This window comes from Chlorocebus sabaeus, chromosome 12 (genome assembly GCF_047675955.1).
Source record: "Chlorocebus sabaeus isolate Y175 chromosome 12, mChlSab1.0.hap1, whole genome shotgun sequence".
Lineage (NCBI taxonomy): Eukaryota > Metazoa > Chordata > Mammalia > Primates > Cercopithecidae > Chlorocebus > Chlorocebus sabaeus.
The window spans coordinates 95,316,083-95,337,555 of NC_132915.1; the positions used below are offsets into that span (position 1 = coordinate 95,316,083).

The window sequence follows — 21,473 nt, forward strand, 5'->3', positions numbered from 1 at the left end:
TACTCATCTGACAAAGGGCTAATATCCAGAACCTACAAAGAACTCAAACAAATTTACAAGAAAAAAACAAACAACCCGATCCAAAAGTGGGCAAAGGATATGAACAGACATTTCTCAAAAGAAGACATTCATACAGCCAACAGACACATGAAAAAATGCTCATCATCACTGGCCATCAGAGAAATGCAAATCAAAACCACAATGAGATACCATCTCACACCAGTTAGAATGGCGATCATTAAAAAGTCAGGAAACAACAGGTGCTGGAGAGGATGTGGAGAAATAGGAACACTTTTACACTGTTGGTGGGATTGTAAACTAGTTCAACCATTATGGAAAACAGTATGGCGATTCCTCAAGGATCTAGAACTAGATGTACCATATGACCCAGTCATCCCATTACTGGGTATATAACCAAAGGATTATAAATTATGCTGCTATAAGGACACATGCACACGTATGTTTATTGCAGCACTATTCACAATAGCAAAGACTTGGAATCAACCCAAATGTCCATCAGTGACAGATTGGATTAAGAAAATGTGGCACATATACACCATGGAATACTATGCAGCCATGAAAAAGGATGAGTTTGTGTCCTTTGTAGGGACATGGATGCAGCTGGAAACCATCATTCTCAGCAAACTATCACAAGAACAGAAAACCAAACACCGCATGTTCTCACTCGTAGGTGGGAACTGAACAATGAGATCACTTGGACTCGGGAAGGGGAACATCACACACCGGGGCCTATCATGGGGAGGGGGGAGGGGGGAGGGATTGCATTGGGAGTTATACCTGATGTAAATGACGAGTTGATGGGTGCAGCACACCAACATGGCACAAGTATACATATGTAGCAAACCTGTACGTTGTGCACATGTACCCTACAACTTGAAGTTTAATAATAATAAATAAATTTAAAAAAAAAAAAAAAAAAGAAAACCCCATCGTCTCAGCCCCAAATCTCCTCAAACTGATAAGCAACTTTAGCAAAGTCTCAGGATACAAAATTAATGTGCAAAAATCACAAGCATTCTTATACACCAATAACAGACAAACAGCCAGCCAAATCATGAATGAACTCCCATTAACAATTGCTTCAAAGAGAATAAAATACGCAGGAATCCAACTTACAACAGATGTGAAGGACCTCTTCAAGGAGAACTACAAACCACTGCTCAATGAAATAAAGGAGGACACAAGCAAATGGAAGAACATTCCATGCTCATGAACAGGAAGAATCAATATCGTGAAAATGGCCATACTGCCCAAGGTAATTTATAGATTCAATGCCATCCCCATTAAGCTACCAATGACTTCCTTTACAGAATTGGAAAAAAAACTACTTTAAAGTTCATATGGAACCAAAAAAGACCCCGCATTGTCAAGACAATCCTAAGTCAGAAGAACAAAGCTGGAGGCATCACACTACCTGACTTAAAACTATACAGCAAGGCTACAGTAACCAAAACAGCATGATACTGTTATGAAAACAGAGCTATAGACCAAAGGAACAGAACAGAGCCCTCAGAAATAATACCACACTTCTACAACCATCTGATCTTTGACAAACCTAACAAAAATAAGAAATGGGGAAAGGATTCCCTATTTAATAAATGCTGCTGGGAAAACTGGCTAGCCATAAATAAAAAGCTGAAACTGGATCCCTTCCTTACTCCTTACACAAAAATTAATTCAAGAGGGATTAGAGACTTAAATGTTAGACCTAAAACCATAAAAACCCTAGAAGAAAACCTACGCAATACCATTCAGGACATAGGCATGGGCAAGGACTTCATATCTACAACACCAAAAGCAATGGCAACAAAAGCCAAAATTGACAAATGGGATCTAATTAAACTAAAGAGCTTCTGCACAGCAAAAGAAACTACCACAAGAGTGAACAGGCAACCTACAGAATGGGAGAAAATTTTTGCAATCTACTCATCTGACAAAGGGCTAATATCCAGAACCTACAAAGAACTCAAACAAATTTACAAGAAAAAAACAAACAACCCCATCAAAAAGTGGGCAAAGGATAAGAACGGACACTTCTCAAAAGAAGACATTTATGCAGCCAACAGACATATGAAAAAATGCTCATCATCACTAGCCATCAGAGAAATGCAAATCAAAACCACAATAAGATACCACCTCACACCAGTTAGAATGGCAATCATTAAAAAGTCAGGAAACAACAGGTTCTGGAGAGGATGCGAAGAAATAGGAACACTTTTACACTGTTGGTGGGACTGTAAACTAGTTCAACCACTGTGGAAGACAGTGTGGCGATTCCTCAAGGATGTAGAACTTGAAATACCATTTGAGCCAGACATTCTATTACTGGGTATATCCCCAAAGGATTATAAATCATGCTGCTATAAAGACACATGCTCATGTATGTTTACTGCAGCACTATTCACAATAGCACAGACTTGGAACCAACCCAAATGTCCATAATGACAGACTGGATTAAGAAAATGTGCCACATATACACCATGGAATACTATGCAGCCATAAAAAAGGATGAGTTTGAGTCCTTTGTAGGGACATGGATGTAGCTGGAAACTATCATTCTCAGCAAACTATCACAAGAACAAAAAACCAAACACCGCATGTTCTCACTCATAGGTGGTAACTGAACAATGAGATCACTTGGACACAGTAAGGGGAACATCACACACTGGGGCCTGATGTAGGGTGGGGGGAGGGGGAAGGTATAGCATTAGGAGGTATACCTAATGTAAATGATGAGTTAATGGGTGCATCACACCAACATGGCACATGTATACATATGTAACAAACCTACACATTGTGCACATGTGTCCTAGAACACAAAGTATAATAAAAAAAATCATATCAAGTGTGAAATAAAGAAAATTATATAGAGAGAGGGAGAAGAGAATCTATAAATATGCATATTTGTGTACATACATCCATATACATACATATGTGTGTGCATGCAGTAATTTTATTCTCCTAAAGCAATGCCTCTGCCTTCCACCCTCACTGTACATGTCCTAGTCCTGTGATGTCCCTAGAACTGAGCATCTGATTTCCTTCTCTGCCTCCCACATGAACAGGGAATAGAAATGGAAACTACACTCTGTGGTTACTGTTGTGAAAATCCATGTCCCCCACAGGCTAGTTTTGCATCTTACATTCCAGTTCCCATTGTAAAAAAAAAGCAAGCAACAAACAAAAACTACAAAAGAAAAAATGAAATATTTGAAATTCTAGAGCCACAGAGGTTCCGGATTCACCCACCACCCACAGTGACCTCCGCCGTCCTCCAAACCTGAGGGCAGTTGCGCCTGAACAGCCTGCCTCTTCACCATCCATGAAAAGAGGTGACCTTAAACTTCAACAGATTTTACTCTGTTCAAAAGGAACCAGGTCAACATTCAAAGTCAGTGGTCTGGAAACTCTAAACTTTGGCCAGAAAGTATTGGAAACATTTAACGTGCAGTGGATGAAGCAGCCTGGCCCCACTGCACACAACACACTCGTGGGGACTCAAAGAAGGATACTCAACATCCGCTGGGTGGAAGTGAGGACAGACCCAGAAACACGGGGGGTAGGGGGGTCAAACCAGGAAGGCTCAGGCCCTGACCTCCTCCTAGGCCCTGCCCCTCCAGAACTTGCAGTTTTTTCTGACCCGGAAATGGATTTCACTGATGGAAAAGAAGTTCAGTATTTCTGGTCCAGCCCAGTAAGCTGCTCCCGTCGCCCAGCCTTCCACACCCCTGCAGACGTCACAATGCCTACTCCCACTAACCCCACAAGGGAGCTATGCATCGCCTAGAGACAGTCCTTGGCCTGCAACCCCGCGATGGGGTCCAGGGTCTGTGTCCATTTCTGGTTAAAATTGCTCTAAGGCTGGTCGCTGTCTTGGCCTTCCCTGCTTCCTCTCTGTTTACTTCTCCCCTCCTCACCCCCTATGAAGCTTTTACTCAGGAGATGGATTATCGCCCCTCTTCGAATATCAAGGACACCACCAGGATACCGCACTGTCTCCTTGACCCTGGGATTCTGCAGACCTCAGTCTTCCTCTGAGGTCCCCTCACTCCCTACCTCATTTTTTCCATCCTTCTGGGGCCTGGGTCTGCTATACCTCAGGCTTCCTCTTCACAGTCACAGACGGAAGGAGCCCCCTTCATCCTTGGGCTCTGGCCACAGTTCACCTGCTGCAGGACACTCAGTGGCTTTCAGTAGTTCATCCAGACATCCAGATGGAAGTGGGATTTCCTGGAAGAAAAGCAGGACCCCAGAATTACACTGAATTCTAACACAAGAGCCCAGAGTCCCCTTCTGCATGGGACATTAAGCTACAAACACTACACAGGCACTTAATGCTCAGCTGCCCTTTTAACATCTGGTCCAGTTGTGTCCCTCCTCCTTGGAATATCTCAGAAAATATATCTCCACATAGAGTTGTTTAAACGCATCATCCTATGTGATTCCAGACCATCGGGGGTACAATGGGTCTTTACCAGAACTTCCACTCTGCTTGGAAGACTTAGAAAATCCTGGGGCTGCTCAGAGGGTCAGATTCCCATTTCTGTGTTTCAGAAAAACTTCAGTCTTCCCCGGACAAGTGAGGAGACAGAAAATGTCTAGTCTCTGGCATATCTTTTGCAAGCATGGCGGCTCCCAGGAATCAAAACTATCAATGAGTATATTTTTGAGACTCTGGTCAAAAGAAGAGTCATTCTGCAATTTCAGGTAGGATGGAGTGGTTCTGTGGCTCCTGAGGTGATTTTGAAAAGATCTAGACCCTCACAAGAACCATGGAGGACATTTCTGGCATTTCCGGACCAGGAGGAGTGACTGATGGACCTCCAGTGTTACTAGGAAAACTTTTTGTTGGACAGCTTTGCTTTGGCTTTCAGGCCTTCACATAGGTTGCTTAATCATGGAAGTGCTTCTGCATTTCTGCATAGGCTCAGGATGCCTTCTCAAGTCGTCCCTGCAATTATGAGACAGTTTCTGTCTCCAGAGGTCACTTAGAATAACACAAGAGGCTTCACCTTCAAAGGGACACCAGACAATATAGCCACAGTTCAGCCAAGATTATATGTGTTTACATACCGGTAAAGTAACACTCCTAGTTACCTCCATTAACGTGGACATCTTTCATGAATAGAGAAACTCTAGTGATTGTTATATAACAGCTGCCACAAAAATTAACCAATAAAAATAAATGATAAATGAAAAATATTTAATAATTATGATAGTGAACACAATGACCTAAATAGTATGAATTTTAATACTGGTGACAATATGAACATAAGGATACAAAAATCAATGTGGAGATTCTCCTAAATATATGAAAAGTTCACAAATTGGGTCCTCCTTGTGTAATTTGGAGTCAGAGTCAAAGAATTTCACTATGAAATGTGTTCCATGATGGCAAACATGAGAAACAGGAGGTAAAAGGAAAGCAAGCCACAGGAGAGCATGGGCTAATAGGACCATTTGTGTGCAAACCTCTCTAGTCAAGGACTACCAGCCAGAGGTGAAGAGAGTTTGGCTTGTGTCTTGCCTACCACTGGGCACACAAAAGCTTTCGGTAGTGCACCAGATGGCTGGTTTGGCCTGGCTCCCTGCAAAGAAGACATGGATCTCATCCCCACCAGCCCATCAGTCCTGGAACTCAGAATCCTACATGCATTAAACATGAAGCTCCAACTCCATAGCTGACTTCACCTCCTTACTGTCCTTCTGCCATCTGGTGTTTCAGGTGCCCTCCAGATCTGGACTTCTTGGCTCCCCTACCTTTATCAAGTGAAGTCAGGATGTATCATTCTCAGAGTTCTCCTGCCAGTCCAAGGTGAAACTCACCAATACAGGCATATCCTTGTATGCCTTGGAATATTTAGAAAACAATGAGCTTGCTCCGGGGTGGTGTGAGCTCTAGGAGTAGAGTTACAGTCTCCCATGGAAACCTGAGAGGACTTAGAATAGTCCCAGAGGCCTAAGCCGTCCGATCTGTCCTAGAAACATCAAGAATGATATACTTGGTCTTCCTGAGGCTCCAAACTTTTTCTAAATAAACTCAGAGGTTACAGAACCATTTTTCTTTCAGGAACTGAAGTGGAGTTATTCGCCTTTTGCCAGCATCTCACTTTTTTTATTATCTAAGTTAGCTTTTGAGCCCAGAAGTAGATATTCCTTGTATTTGATTTACACAGGGAGCTTTCTAGAATGCCCATGCGTCTGGATACTTTCTGCATTCACTCAGGTATTCACAAAATGCTGCAGTTCTGCTGAAAATCTATGAGATGACCATTTGATCACCTGAGCAACTTTAGAATGTGTCTTCTATGGAAGCCCTGGAGCCTCCCTTCTGGTATTTCATCCATTGCTGGTACTGAGTACCCAGGGTGAAACCCTCCGTCAGACATTTTCAGCAATTCCAGTATGGAGATGGCACTTACGTGATGGGGCTTAAGAATCAGATGGTAGAAGACCAGCCAGCAGGTGAAGTCTCAGTAGGCTTGTGGGCTTAATGTTCGATGCACACCAGACTTCTGAGACTCAGGAAGCGGGTGTGGATCTGTCTGCCCAGTGCTTCTCATCTACAGCCTGGACCAGCCATTTCTTGGGGTGAACTACTGAAAGTTTTTGTATGACCTGTGTCAGGCAGGACTCTGGCCAGACCCTTTTCCATAGTCCATTTGTAATGTATTTCCACGTGGCACAGGCATCTCCACTTTTGCTCAAGCCCTCGTGTGGCTCAGAATTATTCTCCCTACTGCCACTCTTCTTTGCCATCACAGAAGACATTTCAAGATGCAGACCCAAGCCTCTCCCTGTAATCAATAACATGAGGGCTCATATGGGAACAATGTCACAGGCTTACAGGAATATGCTCTTAAATATCTGCTTTTTTATTATTCTCTTCATTAAAATGACATTTATATCACACCATTATGATTGCTATTAATGTTATTATTATGTGGGTACAGTTCTTTATCATGGATATATTTGTGGTAGTTATTATGCAATGTTGAATAATTCTTTTTTTATGTTCTGAAGACTGTTGAATTTGCTGAAGATGATTAAAAGACAACCTTAAAACACACATACCACAGCAATTCCAAGACTCCTACTGTATCACCTGGTGTCCTGTAGAATGGGCTTCCTGAGTTATTCTTTTATTTTTGGGGCAAGTACCTATTCATATTAGCATAGGAGATGGATGAAGTGCACCCTGGTCTTGCCATGGGCTCAGAAAGAATTCATACATATGCTTTATGTGCTAGCAACTCTATGTGTAGGCCTGTGAGTCCTAGAATGCACTTTCTTTCACCAACTAGTCCACCTAAAAGTTTCCTAAGTCAAATTCCCCCTCCATGCTTGGATAGGTCATGAATGGCTTTCTGTTACCCACCTAAGATGAAGGGATACTGCTAAATCAGGTTTGTGGCCAAGAAACTTTTACCTGGAGTGGCAGGAGAGGGACTACCTGTTCACCAGAGTGTCTGAAACATTTTCTTTTTCTTCTTCTTTTTTTTTTTTTTTTGTGATAGAGTCTCGCACTGTCGCCCAGGCTGGAGTCCAGTGGCACAATCTTGGCTCACTGCAACCTCCGACTCCCAGGTTCAAGCGATTCTCCCGCCTCAGCCTCCTGAGTAGCTGGGTTACAGGTGCATGCTACCACGCCCCCCTAATTTTTGTATTCTTAGTAGAGATGTTTCTGGCTGGTCTAAAACTCCTGACCTCGAGATCTGCCTGCCTCAGCCTCCCAAAGTGCTGGTATTACAGGCATGAGCCACCGCGCCCAGCCTCTGCAACATTTTCTAAGTCAGAACAGTAGTTTTTTGAATGACCTTTTCAGTCAAAGAACTCATGAAAAAGTCCTCCAAGAACTTGTGACCTTCTGGAAATTGTCAAAATCTCTACAGGTGTCCAGAGTCATCCAGAGCTGTATTGCAAACAATTGACTGGATTCCACCATTATTAAAGCAAATGCGAAATATGCCATGCCCACCAAAAAGAATCCAGAAACCATGGTATTTAGCTCTTTCCATCTTTCTTGCCTCCTGCAGGTGGGTGAGTACTGAGTATGATGCCCTCCTACAGCCTCTGGAGGACATGCCAGTGCCTAGAGATACCAGTAGAGAGGGGCCATGAAAGAGCAGATGACAGTCAGGTGGCTGGGAATTACATTGTCCTGGGGTTTATTGCTTGTCATGAACTCTGCCACTGGGTAACATGTACTGGTCTGGACACGTAACTTCTCTGGATCCCTGTCCCATCAGCCAGCTATCTTATCTCCTGAAAGCTGGTAGGTGTTGGTCAGCATGGTGTTACAGGGCCAGGGTTATATTAACATTCCCTCTTAGGCTGAAACACCAGAAGTTAACACAGGAGTCCCCAGGTGTGCACTTGCCAACCTCCAGATTGTTTTTCTTCTCGTTCTAGATGTTCATCCTTGCTTTCTAGGACTTGAAATAACCCTACACCACCAAATATTTATGCCTATTATCCACTTAGGAAAAACTTGTATGTCCCAAGTCCATAGGGTTAGTATTATTATCAGTATTATAACCATTGGTACTAGTATCATGATGATCATCATTCCTGTTAATATTCATCAATATTTTTATTACTACCATTGTTAATATGAATTTTTCACTATTGTACAGCAAGGAATATAGTTTATCCATTCACAAATGGTGTTCAGTTACTAAAGATGACTACAAGGCATGCTCTGCAGACATATACACACACAGCTGTCCTGGAGACCCAGCTTTGCCACCAATTGCTCTTTCATAAGATGAGCTCCCCCAATACCCATCAGTTTTTCAGGACTTGACCTGAGCTGCTTGGGCTAGACCTGGAAAAGTTTCCTATTCTCAGCTGCACCCTGAAAAATTTTAAAGACTCTTCAGAGGCCCAGTAATAGCTTTTGGCCACTTCCAAGACCAGGGAGGGTTTCTTGGCCATTCAGAGCCATTCAGATATTCTAAGTAAACTTAAGGAACCAGAAACCCCACTTGCAGTCATGAAATACCAGTGAATGGCCTCTGTGAGTCTCTTCAAGTTTTTCAAAGATAACTGCCTGGAAAGGCTGGCCAGGAAGTCACCCAAGCCCATCCCTCTGCAGGATGTTCTATGTCAGCCAGGGACCCAGTGAATTGCCATTGAACAGAAGGGAGGAACAGAGACAGCATGCCTGAGCTTCTGGAAACATTCTAAGTGCCCTTGTTGGCCCAGAAAAGACTGGTGCTGCCATACGAGGCACAGATATGGCAATTTAGCCACTCTAGGAACCACACAAGGTTTAAAGGCTCCCAGGAAGTCCAGGAAGGGCAAACATGGCCTTTTAGAGCCATCAGATTTTATTCTAAGTCTACGTGGGAGACAGTGCACTGACTTCATAAAAACATCAGTGGAGGTGCTATCACTTGCCGCAGTGTCCGGTCTTTTCCACCTCATCTCAGAGCCAGGCAGCCACCATTTCCCAAAGCTGCTGTGCAATGAAAGGGGAATATTCTAGGTGCTCTCCTGTGCCCACGAAATTCTGTGGTTGCACTAAAGGCAGGGGTTGTCCTCCGGAATGCTCTTCAGGAATCTGACAACACTAGTCAAGATTAGAGAAGTTCAATTCAACGTCATACAAAACCCATCACAAAAAAAAAAAAAAAAAAAAAAAAATGCATAGTGAGACAAAATGATGAACCCACCTGCTAATAATCATGAATGACAATAACAACAATGATGATCTTAGTGATAATGCCACCAACACTGTTAATGGCAATAACAATAAACCTGAGGTAATGGGTGTTAGGGTCCCGATTCACCGATGTGAAGGATGGCGCCAATTTCTGGCCTTACAGAAATAAAGGAAAAGTAAACACCTGAAGGAGGAGGAGGTGAACCTGGAGATCCCGCCGGCCTCTGGGCGCTCCTTGGTGGAAGGAAAGGGACTTGGTCCTGAGCCTGCCCAGGATCCACCCGCACCAGAACCCGGGAGTCCCAGTCCCTGGATGGGCTCAGTCCCATTCAGGCCAGACGCCCCGGAGCCCCGGAGCCCGGGTCCTCCAGCCCTCGCTGCCGCCGCTCCTCGCGGAGCCCAGGCCCCCGCGCCACCTCAGCCTCAGTGCGGCTATACGAGGGCAGCGCCAAGGATGCTCCGGGCCCAGCGGGGGCATCCGGCCCCAACGGGATACTGACGCCCTGAGGGCGCGGAACAGCGCGGCCTGTGCGGGGCCCGCCATCTTGGGCCTTGCAAAAAGAGCGGCCTCTTCAACGCCCGCACCCGGAACCTCCCCGGAGGCCCCAGCCCCAAAGCCAGGGCGGCGGCGCCTCCTTCACCCTAGGTAAAGAAAACTCACGTCCTACCTGGACATCCGGCTCGCCGCGGGAAGCAGACCGCGCATGTGCCCTGCATGGCCGGAACGATGGATTTCATTGCCCTTTGCCGGCCATGAGGTGGCAGCACAGGACGTTTGGCCTTTACTGCTTAGCGGTGGACCTGAGTCTGAATCACTGAAATTCAGGTACGGATTATTCAGTACCTTTCTTTTGGAAGATCAAATGGAAATTGAGTACGATATCTTGTGCTTTAATTAAAGAAGATGGGAATAAAGAAACAAATTCGAAAGTTAGTGTACAAAAGTCGATTGATTCCCTCTATGTGAAGGGAAGAAGAGCTTGAATAAGAGAAGCATTCTGTGTTACGCTTTCATGCTGGAGATCTGCCACCATGCACTTGTCAAATCCCGTAGAATTTCACAGCACAAATAGTACATCTTCATGTGGCTCAGGACTACATATAATGTCTGCCACAGTTTGAGGGTAAATTACATATTTAATTAAATAGATTAAACAATAAATAATGTTATGAGCTCTACCTGGACACAATCCTTGCCTCTCCAACCAGTTTGCCAAGGGCTCGAATTTCTTGCTCATTATCCTCACACTTGACATAAACCCTGGCTGCTGAGTAAAATCAATCACTTGTGGAGATTTTTTAATATAATGATGTGTCAATTTCAACCATGGATAAGGCCATTTAGCCTTAGTAAGGCCTATCGTATTAAGATTGTGCCTGTTTTGCAAAATTTCAAGTCGTCATGCCACTTACTATTCAGGAAACGTTTTCTCTTGAGTTTTAGGTTCAATACTGAGGCTCCTTGATGGACAATACATTTTCCAATTCTGAGGACAAGGCAGAGGAGGCCCCATCTGTGAGAACTTTCATTTTGCTTCTGGAAAAGTACATTGAATCAAATATAGGAAAGGCTTGCATGGTGGCTAACAGGTTCGGCTGTTTTATCATGCTGGTGTTTTACCTTCTGGATAGAAGTAAAAGGAACACAGCTGTGTCTGTCTCTGTGTAATAACTCAGGACTTACCTGAGTAAACTCTGGGGTGTCATGAGATGAACTGCTACCTCCACTTAGAGAGGCTTCAGGGACAAAATTTCAAGAGATTTCTGAGGAATAGAAGAGCAGGGCTGCCTTATTCTCTGATCCCAGGTAACTACTCAGAGACAGAGGCAAAGGCTGGGGACACCCAAATGCATATACTAGGTGTCTTTGATCCAGCCTCCGTTTCCTTGCTAAATCTATGCAATGACACACTGAGAAATCTGGCAAGTGGGGCTGAAGATCCCTGATGTGTCAGTTCCAGGGTTGGATGGAAACAAGTGGTTTTAGTGGACATGGAAGTAAAGGGAGGTGAGCTGTGAGGAAAGAGCCGTTGAAGACTGGGGAGACTCAGAAGTTGGGGTAGAATCTCCACCCATAAGCCGAGGAGTGTAGATGCAAATGGATTTGTTAGGGCTGCATAAATGAAAGAAGGACTTTACCAACACACTAAGTTTTTCCAACAACCGATTGTATTCTTTCAATATTTGTAAGTATTGATCTTTTGGAAATGTTTAATGAGATTTCATATATAATTCTGCATTCAATTTATGCCCAGGTCACTTTGCTATTATACGTTTATGTGCTGCATTTTTATGAATAGACATTTTCTCAAATTTCTGAATTATTTTGCTAAACTATATGTTAAGAGTTTTTTCTAGAGGTCCACCTTCTTGACTCACTTTTCTGACGAGAAATCTATCAGTTTTCTCCATAGTGATTTTCAATTTTAATAGCTCCTCAATGTGAGAAACTTAATGTTAACTAAGAAATGAATTACCACTAAAGAATCTTCTCCTTTCAAGATGCTAACCGTGTTTTGTCCAGTGTGAAATCTCACATGTGCCACAAGCGTTACTCTGTGAAGAAAGGATTTCTCATGATTTTTCAAGGCATAACTTCTCCAGTAAGAAGTGTTTGGTATTCCAAGAGAATTCATTGCCCTTGGAAAGATTTTCCCTTCTTATTTAGCTTATAAAGGATTTCCTCTCTTATTTTCCTTTTTAGCAGCATTTTATCACTGTGTTTTCTTGTGAACATCAAGCCTGGTGCTTGGCTGAATGTTTATTCACAGAAAATACAAATAAAGGGTTCATCCAAGTAAAGTTTTCTTACGTTATTTGACAACAAATTGCACATAAAAACATTTTCACAGTGAATGCAGAGCTAGAGATTCTCTACCTGAAAGTCCCACACGTTTTAAGTTATTAAAACTGTTGCTGAAGACTTTTAGTTTATTATGTTGACAGTTTCAGCTCTCTCGTGTCATTTATGATCAGATCACTAACAAGCCTTTGGTACATATATGTCGTACAATTTCTCTTCCATATGAATTTATTGATGAGGACTGAAGAATAAAGGTAACTGAAGTAACGTCCATGTTGATTATAGTAATTCTTCAAAATGTGAGTCCTTTGGCATGTTTAGATGTTACAACTACAGCTGAAGTCTCTTCCATATTCCTTACATTCGTCATTCCTAACACCATGTCATCTAAAGTCAGAATATGTTCTGAAGACATTTATCATTTTCTCTCCAGGGTGAATTTTCTGATGTTATTTAAGATCAGTACACTGACTGAAGGCTTTCCCACATAAATGGCATTCATATGGCTTTTCTGCAGTGCGTGTTCTCTCATATCATCTAAGGTCAGAAGATAGACTAAAGGCTTTCCCACATAGAAGACAAGCATGTGATTTCTCTTCAGTGTGAATTCTTGTGTGTCCTCTAAAGCCAGAGGTTTGATTAAAGACCTTCCCACTTTCATCACATTCATAATGCTTTTATCCAAGATGAGTTCTCTCATGTCTTCGAAGGTTAAAGGATTGAATAAAGCCTTTCCCACACTGATGACACTTATACGGTCTCTCTCCCCTGTGAGTTTTCTCATGTCTTCTAAGGTGAGAACACAGAGTGAAGGATTTTCCACATAGATGACATGCATATGGCCTCTCTCCAGTGTGAGTCATGTGCCATCTAAGGTGAAAGTAATTAGTATAGGCCTTTTCACATATATTACATTGATATGATTTACCTTTAGTATGAATTTGTTTATGTGGTTTAGGGAACAACTGATTACTAAGGGATTTTCCACACTGTTTGCTGATGTAGGGTTTCTTTCCACTCTGAGTTAACAAACACTGAGTCATTGTGGAACTGTGAGTGCAATCTTCTCCCAAATCATTACATTCAAAGGGATCCTCCAGAATGAGAGAATTCTCCTTTAGGGACAAAGATTAAAAGCTCTTAATGATTTACCAACATACATCTATACATTCATTTCACCACCTTTGAATTCTAGACCAACTATTCAGTGGTAGAGTCCAGTTGAAATCTTTCCAATGTTACTTGTGTGAAAGGAAATTAAATGTTGGCACCCCAAACTCATTGAACCAAAGGGAAAAATCGAGCTGGGAACAGGGTCACACAAACCTGCCTCCTCCTTCTGGTTCCTAAATAATATGGCTACAAGATGAAAAGCTACATGCCTCCCCCGTATTTTGCCCACAAGGAAATTCCTCATGAGCTGTTAAAGTTACACCATGGTAATGCCAACTCATAGCTTGTCTTTACAGGCGCAGTCATCCCCAGTTCACCAGACACAAATGCATATCCGATTATTTCCCTGCCCCATTTTGCCTATGTTGTCTTATATAAAATGCAGCTCTCCTGCATTATTCCTCTGCCTCATTTGTTTATGTCATCTTATGTAAAAAAATCCAGATTCACTGAGCCAGAAAAATGCATGAATGACTATTTTTTTCTACGCACCTTTTACATGAAAATTGTGTACTTCTCAATATCCCACCCTTTCCCCCTTTAAATTTAGAGAAAATCATCTTTGGAGAAAGGTATACACCTGTCCCCCAGGTACATGTCCTTAACTCTGGCAAATAAATCTCCTAAAATGATTGAGACTTGTCTCGTCATTTTTCTCGATTGACACTTGCATACACATTATCTCCTGCAGACACAGATATTTTCTCTTTTATAAGATCCCAACTGCAGAGTTATTCCATTGATTGTGATGATATCAATATCTTCCAAAGTCTGAACATGAGCAATGTATATGCACTTGTTCTATTTTAAAGATCTCATGTTATGGTTTAGAACACAGGTCACTTTTTTCACTGGATTCAAACTATCAAATTTTTTTTTGCTTAGAAAGCACTTAATGCCAGCCTAATTACACTCAGGTGACTGTGCGTCATTACTAACTTAACCCATTACCAGGTCTTTAACTTAGATGGCTGGTGTACACAGCTATAAAACTCACCATTGTCATACCGGTGGACGCGTCTTTTCTGATAGGATGCATGAATATCGTGTGCTTTTTCTTAAGGGCACTTTCCTTGTCTGAAATAATTGAAAAATAAATTGTTACCTTGGTTTTATGGTAATAAAATTGTTTGAAAAACGCCAAGGCCCTTTTACTTTTTTTCAAAAATTGACACTTAGATGTGGCAAATGTGTCAAATGAAGAAAATACTTCAATAGAAGAAACAGATTGTACAGCGTCAGCAATAAAAAAGTGCTTTAAAATTAAAATAAGAAAAGAGATAAAATGGAGATGAGATATCAGGCAGGTAAATAGAGGGTTAGTCTTCACAGGGGTATCGGGAAAAGAGTCAGCATGTGACAGTTTAACCCCAACAGGTACACGAATTATCCTTTTCCCGAAAGTAAAAGAAAAGGCAAGAGGACACAAGAGTAGCATCTGACATATGAACAAAATGATAATAACATCTAAGGAATTCTGCTCCAGTAGCTTAACCTACATTTTAGAAATTACCACTCATTTAATAAAACCGCTAATTAATATTTGACTGATATTATTCATTGACAAAGCACTTCCTCCTGTTAGAGCACAGGACCTTGTTCCTTACCCAGATTCTGGCCTTGGAGAAATTCTCTTCCTTCCCGCCAGAGCTCTTTTCCTTGCTCCAGCTGCAAAGTTATATAGGATTTGCTTATCTGTACCCTGTTAGTGGAAACAGTACATGTGTTTTGAGTTCACTGTCAATAAATGTGCATTATCACCAACTGTAAGGCAGGCTACTGAGGAAGAATAAAAACAGTGAAGGTCAGCTCAGGCCACAAGACCTAGAACACAGAAAACTCCCCAGGATTTTTCTGACCCAACGTGAGACTAGAAAATAAATCCAAACAAAAGGTCCATCAGGAAAAGGAAATTCAAAACAGTCAGGACCTACGAATGCTGAGTCCATGCCTCAGTTCCAAGACACAATGCGTAATACACAGTCTTTTCAGAAAGAGATTAAGTAAACCTCTGCACAGTATGTTTATTATTATTCTCATGCAGAACAAAAAAAAAAAACCATTCGATTTACAAAAATAATTGGTGTTCTATACAGAAAAGATATTGCTATTGTTTTCACTAATTGGTCTCAGCCTAAGCATAGCGACTGAAGCAGAAGAGTTATTTAGAAAATATTTAATTTAATACCTTGAAAATATTCATTAAGTTCCCAGGTCTGTTCTGAGTATTAGAGACTGAGTACCAAGGAAACCATGAAATCCCTGTCAAGATTACATTCTAATTGCGTGACACACTAAATAAAACAAAATAAAATAAAATAAAATAAAGATATTTCTTTAGACAGATTTAGAGAGCTCAAACTTTTTTCAGATAAGATCTGTGAGAGAATCAGAGAAGAGATTAGAGTGAGATATGGGGAAGCTGTTCCAACACTTATCGAATGAATGAGTCAGTGTATGTCTACATACGTATGTGAATGTAGAGGGACTCACCGAGGGACACCAGGTGACACACGTTTTCCAGCATTACATCTCTGTACAGCTTTCTCTTGGATGTGTCCATCATGGCCCACTCTTCCTGGGTGAAGTCAATAGCTACATCTTTGAAAGTCACTTTGTTCTAAAACATCACAGACATTTTAGTTTAGAAAGAGAATCCCTTTTAATGTCCAGAGGAGGAAGGCTGACATGACATAGGTAGGAGCTGGGTATGCAGAACACTCAGGGTTTTAGGTTCCAGCCAGTTCATTCTCAATACTAAGCTGGTATCTGCCTTTCAAATTCACTCACAGAGACATACCCACTCTTAATCCATTAAACTTTCCTATGAAGAAATATCGCATGAGATGTGGCATAATATAGCCCAGATATTTTTCAGTAATGTGTTAATCACCTGTACATAACTGATTATAAAATTTTCACTTGAACCTTCATAAATAAAACAAATTTACCATGAACATCAAGTAAATTACAGATTTGTCACAAGGCAAATAACCATGATTTACTACTTTTTAAACATGACCGTGATTAAATGAATTATTTCTCTAGATAAACCACAGGTTTCTCACCAATCAAATGGTTAAAAGACCTATTGTGTGTTTTGAATGATCTAAAGAAGTAATAGAAAACATGTTTCCTATCTAGCAAATATTTATTAAATACAGGTCATTGGTCCCTTATTCATTAAAAAGTTAGAAAGTCATGAACCAGACTCCAGCATTCTTCAGAACTGAACAAGTTTTACACAGAATATAGGATTCAATTCATACATATAGTCACTCTAATGTTATGTAATTCAGGCGTTCATGACAAGGCTTAAAGACAGTCCAGCCGCACAAGACAAGCCCGCTGAGGCTGCTATACTGAGGAAGCCTTAGTCTGATGATTCCTGTCATATGAAGCCGCCTGTTCTCAACTTTCTCTGGGCAACCCAAACATCAGTTATCACTGCCTCTCTTTTAACTTTCCCTTGTCACTTGGCTTGTTCAAGGATAAAAAGGCCTCTTTTCTGTTTTGTTTTTTTCTAACCAGCCCTTATAAAGCATTTCCACAGAACCCTAAATTGTACTATATCTACTATATTCCTTCTCCTGAGTGTGCAACCATAATTGAGTAATTGTATTTCTTATGTGTTACTTTCAGTTACCAGAAGGCTAAAAGGTTAATTATCAAAAGGCAAAATGAATGGGGATAAGAATAATAATGACTTCTTTAGTTGTCCTTTTGCAAAGTTTTTAAAAGCATAAATATATTTGATCAAACTCTCCTTTTTCCTCAACACTGTGCAGCTCTTGCCCAAGGCCTATCCCACGGGATTTATTGAACTCAGCTGCTAGAACATCAGCCTCATTATTGGGCTGTGATCTTCTGCTCTTCACGCATCTCTATTGCCTGCATTCATCACAATCCTAAGTCTATTTCAGCCAACGGGACAGTTAATGGGTCAATTATTTCCCTATGAGGTTATAGGATGGATAGAAGAAAAAGAAATACATAAATGAGACCTCTCATGTTTTCTTTTGTAAATAGCCTGCATAGGGGCTGGAATAAAGTAGTGTAATGTTAGAAATTATATTGATAATTTAGGAATCTTTGACACATGATACCCAACCTAGAGTCCTGAGAAAACTTAATTGGAGGCAAGATACCTGAAAGTCTCCTGATTGCATTTGGAACACCCAGGCTGGGTGGATTTTGCATCATAAAAACAAACAAACAAAAAGAATAAAAATGAAACACCCATGCAAACTGGAGAAAACTGCCCATTTGCCAGCAATATGGGTATAATTTCAGTAGAAAGAGGCATCCCCTACTCACTAGTGAATGCATTGTCAAGAACTCAGTTTCTCTCTGTCTTCTTCTGGATTTCCACTTTCAGACACTTCAGGCACTAAGAAAAGCTGAGGTTGGAGAAAGAACACGTGAGACACCAGCCTTGTACATAATTTTCAGACCAATCTGTGATGAAAAGCCAGACCTTCACCAAAATGTGACATCACCTGCACCACAGCCTGACCAACAGACACAAACACACAGAGGCCTCTCCTCTTTTCCCATGGTCAAAATTAGGAAGCCTATGACTACGGTTTCTGACAAAGAAGGAACACAAATATCTTCTGAATGAGAACATCAAAAGCACTGAGTTTTGTATGTTAATTGACACAAGTCCAGATATTCAATTCCCTCACTGATTTTAAAACACAGGGATCCCTGACTCCACCCACATGTGGAATATGATTTCCACCTGTAGATAAACACTGTGGGATTTCTCAGATTTTATTATCCCAGCTTTATGCCCTAGCAATGTTTCTCCAACACCAATCACAGCCTTCTGAAGCCTTACTCCACTTTTACTTTCTCTCAATTTCGACTTTTGTATTTCCCCTTGGAACTCGGAAATCAATCAAGTAAGAATCTGCTTTAGGGTCAAGTGCGGTTGCTCTCGCCTGTAATCCCAGCACTTTGGGAGGCCAAGGCAGGTGAATCACCTGAGGTCAGGAGTTCAAGACCAGCCTGGCCAAAATGGTGAAACCCCATTTCTACTAAAAATACACAAATTAGCTGGGCATGGTGGTGCTTGCCTGTAATCCCAGCTACTCAGGAGGCTGAAGCAGGAGAATTGCTTGAACCCAGGAGGCAATTATAGTGAGCCGAGATCCTACCACTGCACTCCAGCCAGGGCGACAGAGCAAGACTCTATCACAAAAAAAAAAAAAAAATCTGTTTCAGGATGAGGATAATCAATTCAGGAATTTATTTCACTTGGAGGGTCAACACTCCCATCCTGCTGATCTAGCCCTTAAAATCCCCTGCATCAGAAATTCGCAGCAGTACCCTGCGTCATGGTGTTTCTGTCCTGTGTATACAGTCACAATCCTCTAGGATGCTCAGAAAATACAAAAAGACTTAGGGCTGAGAGAAATTTAGCAGCTCAATCTGATATTTTACTAAGGTAGTGTCTAACATTCTTGCAATCATGGTTTATATTAGTCTTTGTTAGTTGCAATATCTCTGATTATCATGATACATATTTGCTGAGAAATATTGATGTCCATGTGTATATTCATACATAGATATGTAGGTATATAGATGGATATGTTTATATGAACGCATGTGTTTGAGACGGGGGAAAACATGCATGTATTATTTCCCTGATAAAAATATAAAAATAATTAAATATATTTTATGTACAAATGATAATTATGTGTCATAAACAAAAAATTAACTCACCCATTTGTACATGAAGTTCAGGAAAAATAAAAAGGGTAACTTTGTATTAATTGTGACATTGTGCTTACAGATATACATAAATTTCCTTATTTAACCCTTATAATAACCCTGCTGATTATAGTTTATTTACCAGTTTAATAAATGATCAACAGAGTTTGAAAAACATGACAAAATTACAAAACATGATAAAATTACAAAACTAGAAAATGACACAGCAATACTTTTAATTATATTCTGCCTTGTCACTGCCTCTTCTTGCTTTTTTACAAAATTACTCCCCTAACCAAGGTTCTCTATGATTCTGGGGACTCCAGGGTCTAGACCCCAGGTCCCAAACTTCACTGTGTCTATTTTTACTGCCACATTTTAAGGCACATTTACAGACTTCAACAAGCACTTTTCAATATCAACTTTTTTCTTATTCCTTGGACTATTTCCTACATCTGTTCATCAAGACTCCAGTAACATATGACTCCATCTGCCTGTCCCTTCCATGAATGTACCTGACAGTGCATGTATTATGCAGTCTATAATTTAAGCAGAACAGATATTCCTTCAAAACAATAAGGTATTAGAGAATGCCTACAAAGCTTCAGTGAAACCAGCTGTAACCCTTACTATTATTACCATGTAAACTCTTCCTCGAATATCAAAATAAGATTTGGACTTTAGAGAATATTTGTGTGTGATTATAACCCAAACATGAACTAAAAGTAATTTAAATGGTCATATACAGACTGTGCCAGGGACAAAAAAGGACAAATATTATAAGAAAATGAAAGCACACTTATTTCCTAACGGACCCTTGTGTGGAATCTATAAAAACTATTTCAAGATATAGAGATTAAATATATTTCAAAACACATACATACACAAGCAATCTTTAGGATAAATTTTTTTAAACTTATGTTATGGGTCTAAAATTTTCATTAATTCATGGAAAAAATGTATTGACAAACTTCTCACCAGAGCAGGAATAACAACTTACGTATTTGGTGACTTCAAGATGAGAGCCTGCACAGTTTAGTATCTCCCTCCAGATCTCTCTCTCTCTCTCTCTCTCTCTCTCTCTCTCCTTTTTTGTTTTTTGGCAGAGTTTTGCTTTTGTTGCCCAGGCTGGAGTGCAATGGTGAAATCTCAGCTCACTGCAACCTCCACCTCCCAGGTTCAAGCTATTCTCCTGCCTCAGCCTTCCAAGTAGCTGGGATGACAGGCATGCGCCACTACGCTTGGCTAATTTTGTATTTTCAGTCGAGATGGGGTTTCTCCATTTTGGTCAGGCTGGTCTGGAACTCCTGACCTCAGGTGATCCACCCACCTCAGCCTCTCAAAGTGCTGGGATTACAGGCATGAGCCACAGCGCCCGGCCCAGATCTTTTAAAAAGTCACGAGGAAGGAGCCATTCTGCATCCTCAATATTCCCTTAATATTTTAAGGACACTCATAACAACTAAGAGGCTGACTTGTGACTTCCTAGCCCTTTCAGGGCTATTTAGACACATCTTAGTGAAGTATTAGGAATGCAGTATTAGGTCTCAAGTTCCTGGACACCAAAACCATGTGCTCCAACAGATCTTCAGTAAAAATAGCTGATGTCTATATTCTTTTGCCTGTCCTTTCCCTTCCTTTTAATTCAGAACTGCGGTCTTGAAAAGTGCTATTATTTAGTAGATTCTCTCAATTCTCAACACCAGCACTATACAGTGTTGAGTAACATCTCAGGTGCTAGGGAAACAGCAGCTGACATTCTAGCAATGTACAAATAGAAAAGCAAAGATCACCACAGAGTAAAAGAGAATAGATTTTTTAAAAGTATGAAACCAAAACGAATATATATCAGATTACACTATAAATGGAAAATCCTATTATCTTGACTGGATGCAAGTCAAAACCTCTCATGGCTTCCAACATCCAATATATTCAAAGCAGTTCAGGAATGGTGAAAGTGGAATGGAATTTAAAATTATTCTAAGGTTGCATGTGTGAAAGCACCATGCCCTGAAACAAAATATTTATTTTTAAAGTGCATAATGAACACTGCATACAAAGTTTGTGTAACAAGAGAGAGAAAAAAATCTC

At 41.0% G+C, this 21,473-nt stretch overlaps 2 long non-coding RNA genes and 1 pseudogene across 2 annotated transcripts in view; 1 reads left to right on the top strand and 2 right to left on the bottom strand.

Annotated features, from left to right (window-relative positions):
- The window catches only part of LOC140712985 (uncharacterized), a 270,725-nt gene that overhangs the window by 155,385 nt on the left and 93,867 nt on the right, over positions 1 to 21,473 (bottom strand). The window lies entirely within an intron of this gene.
- Positions 1 to 21,473, top strand: part of LOC140712986 (uncharacterized) — a 269,029-nt gene that overhangs the window by 150,692 nt on the left and 96,864 nt on the right. The gene's annotated exons all lie outside the window — the stretch shown is intronic.
- Positions 12,814 to 17,993, bottom strand: LOC140713093 (zinc finger protein 705D-like; annotated as a pseudogene).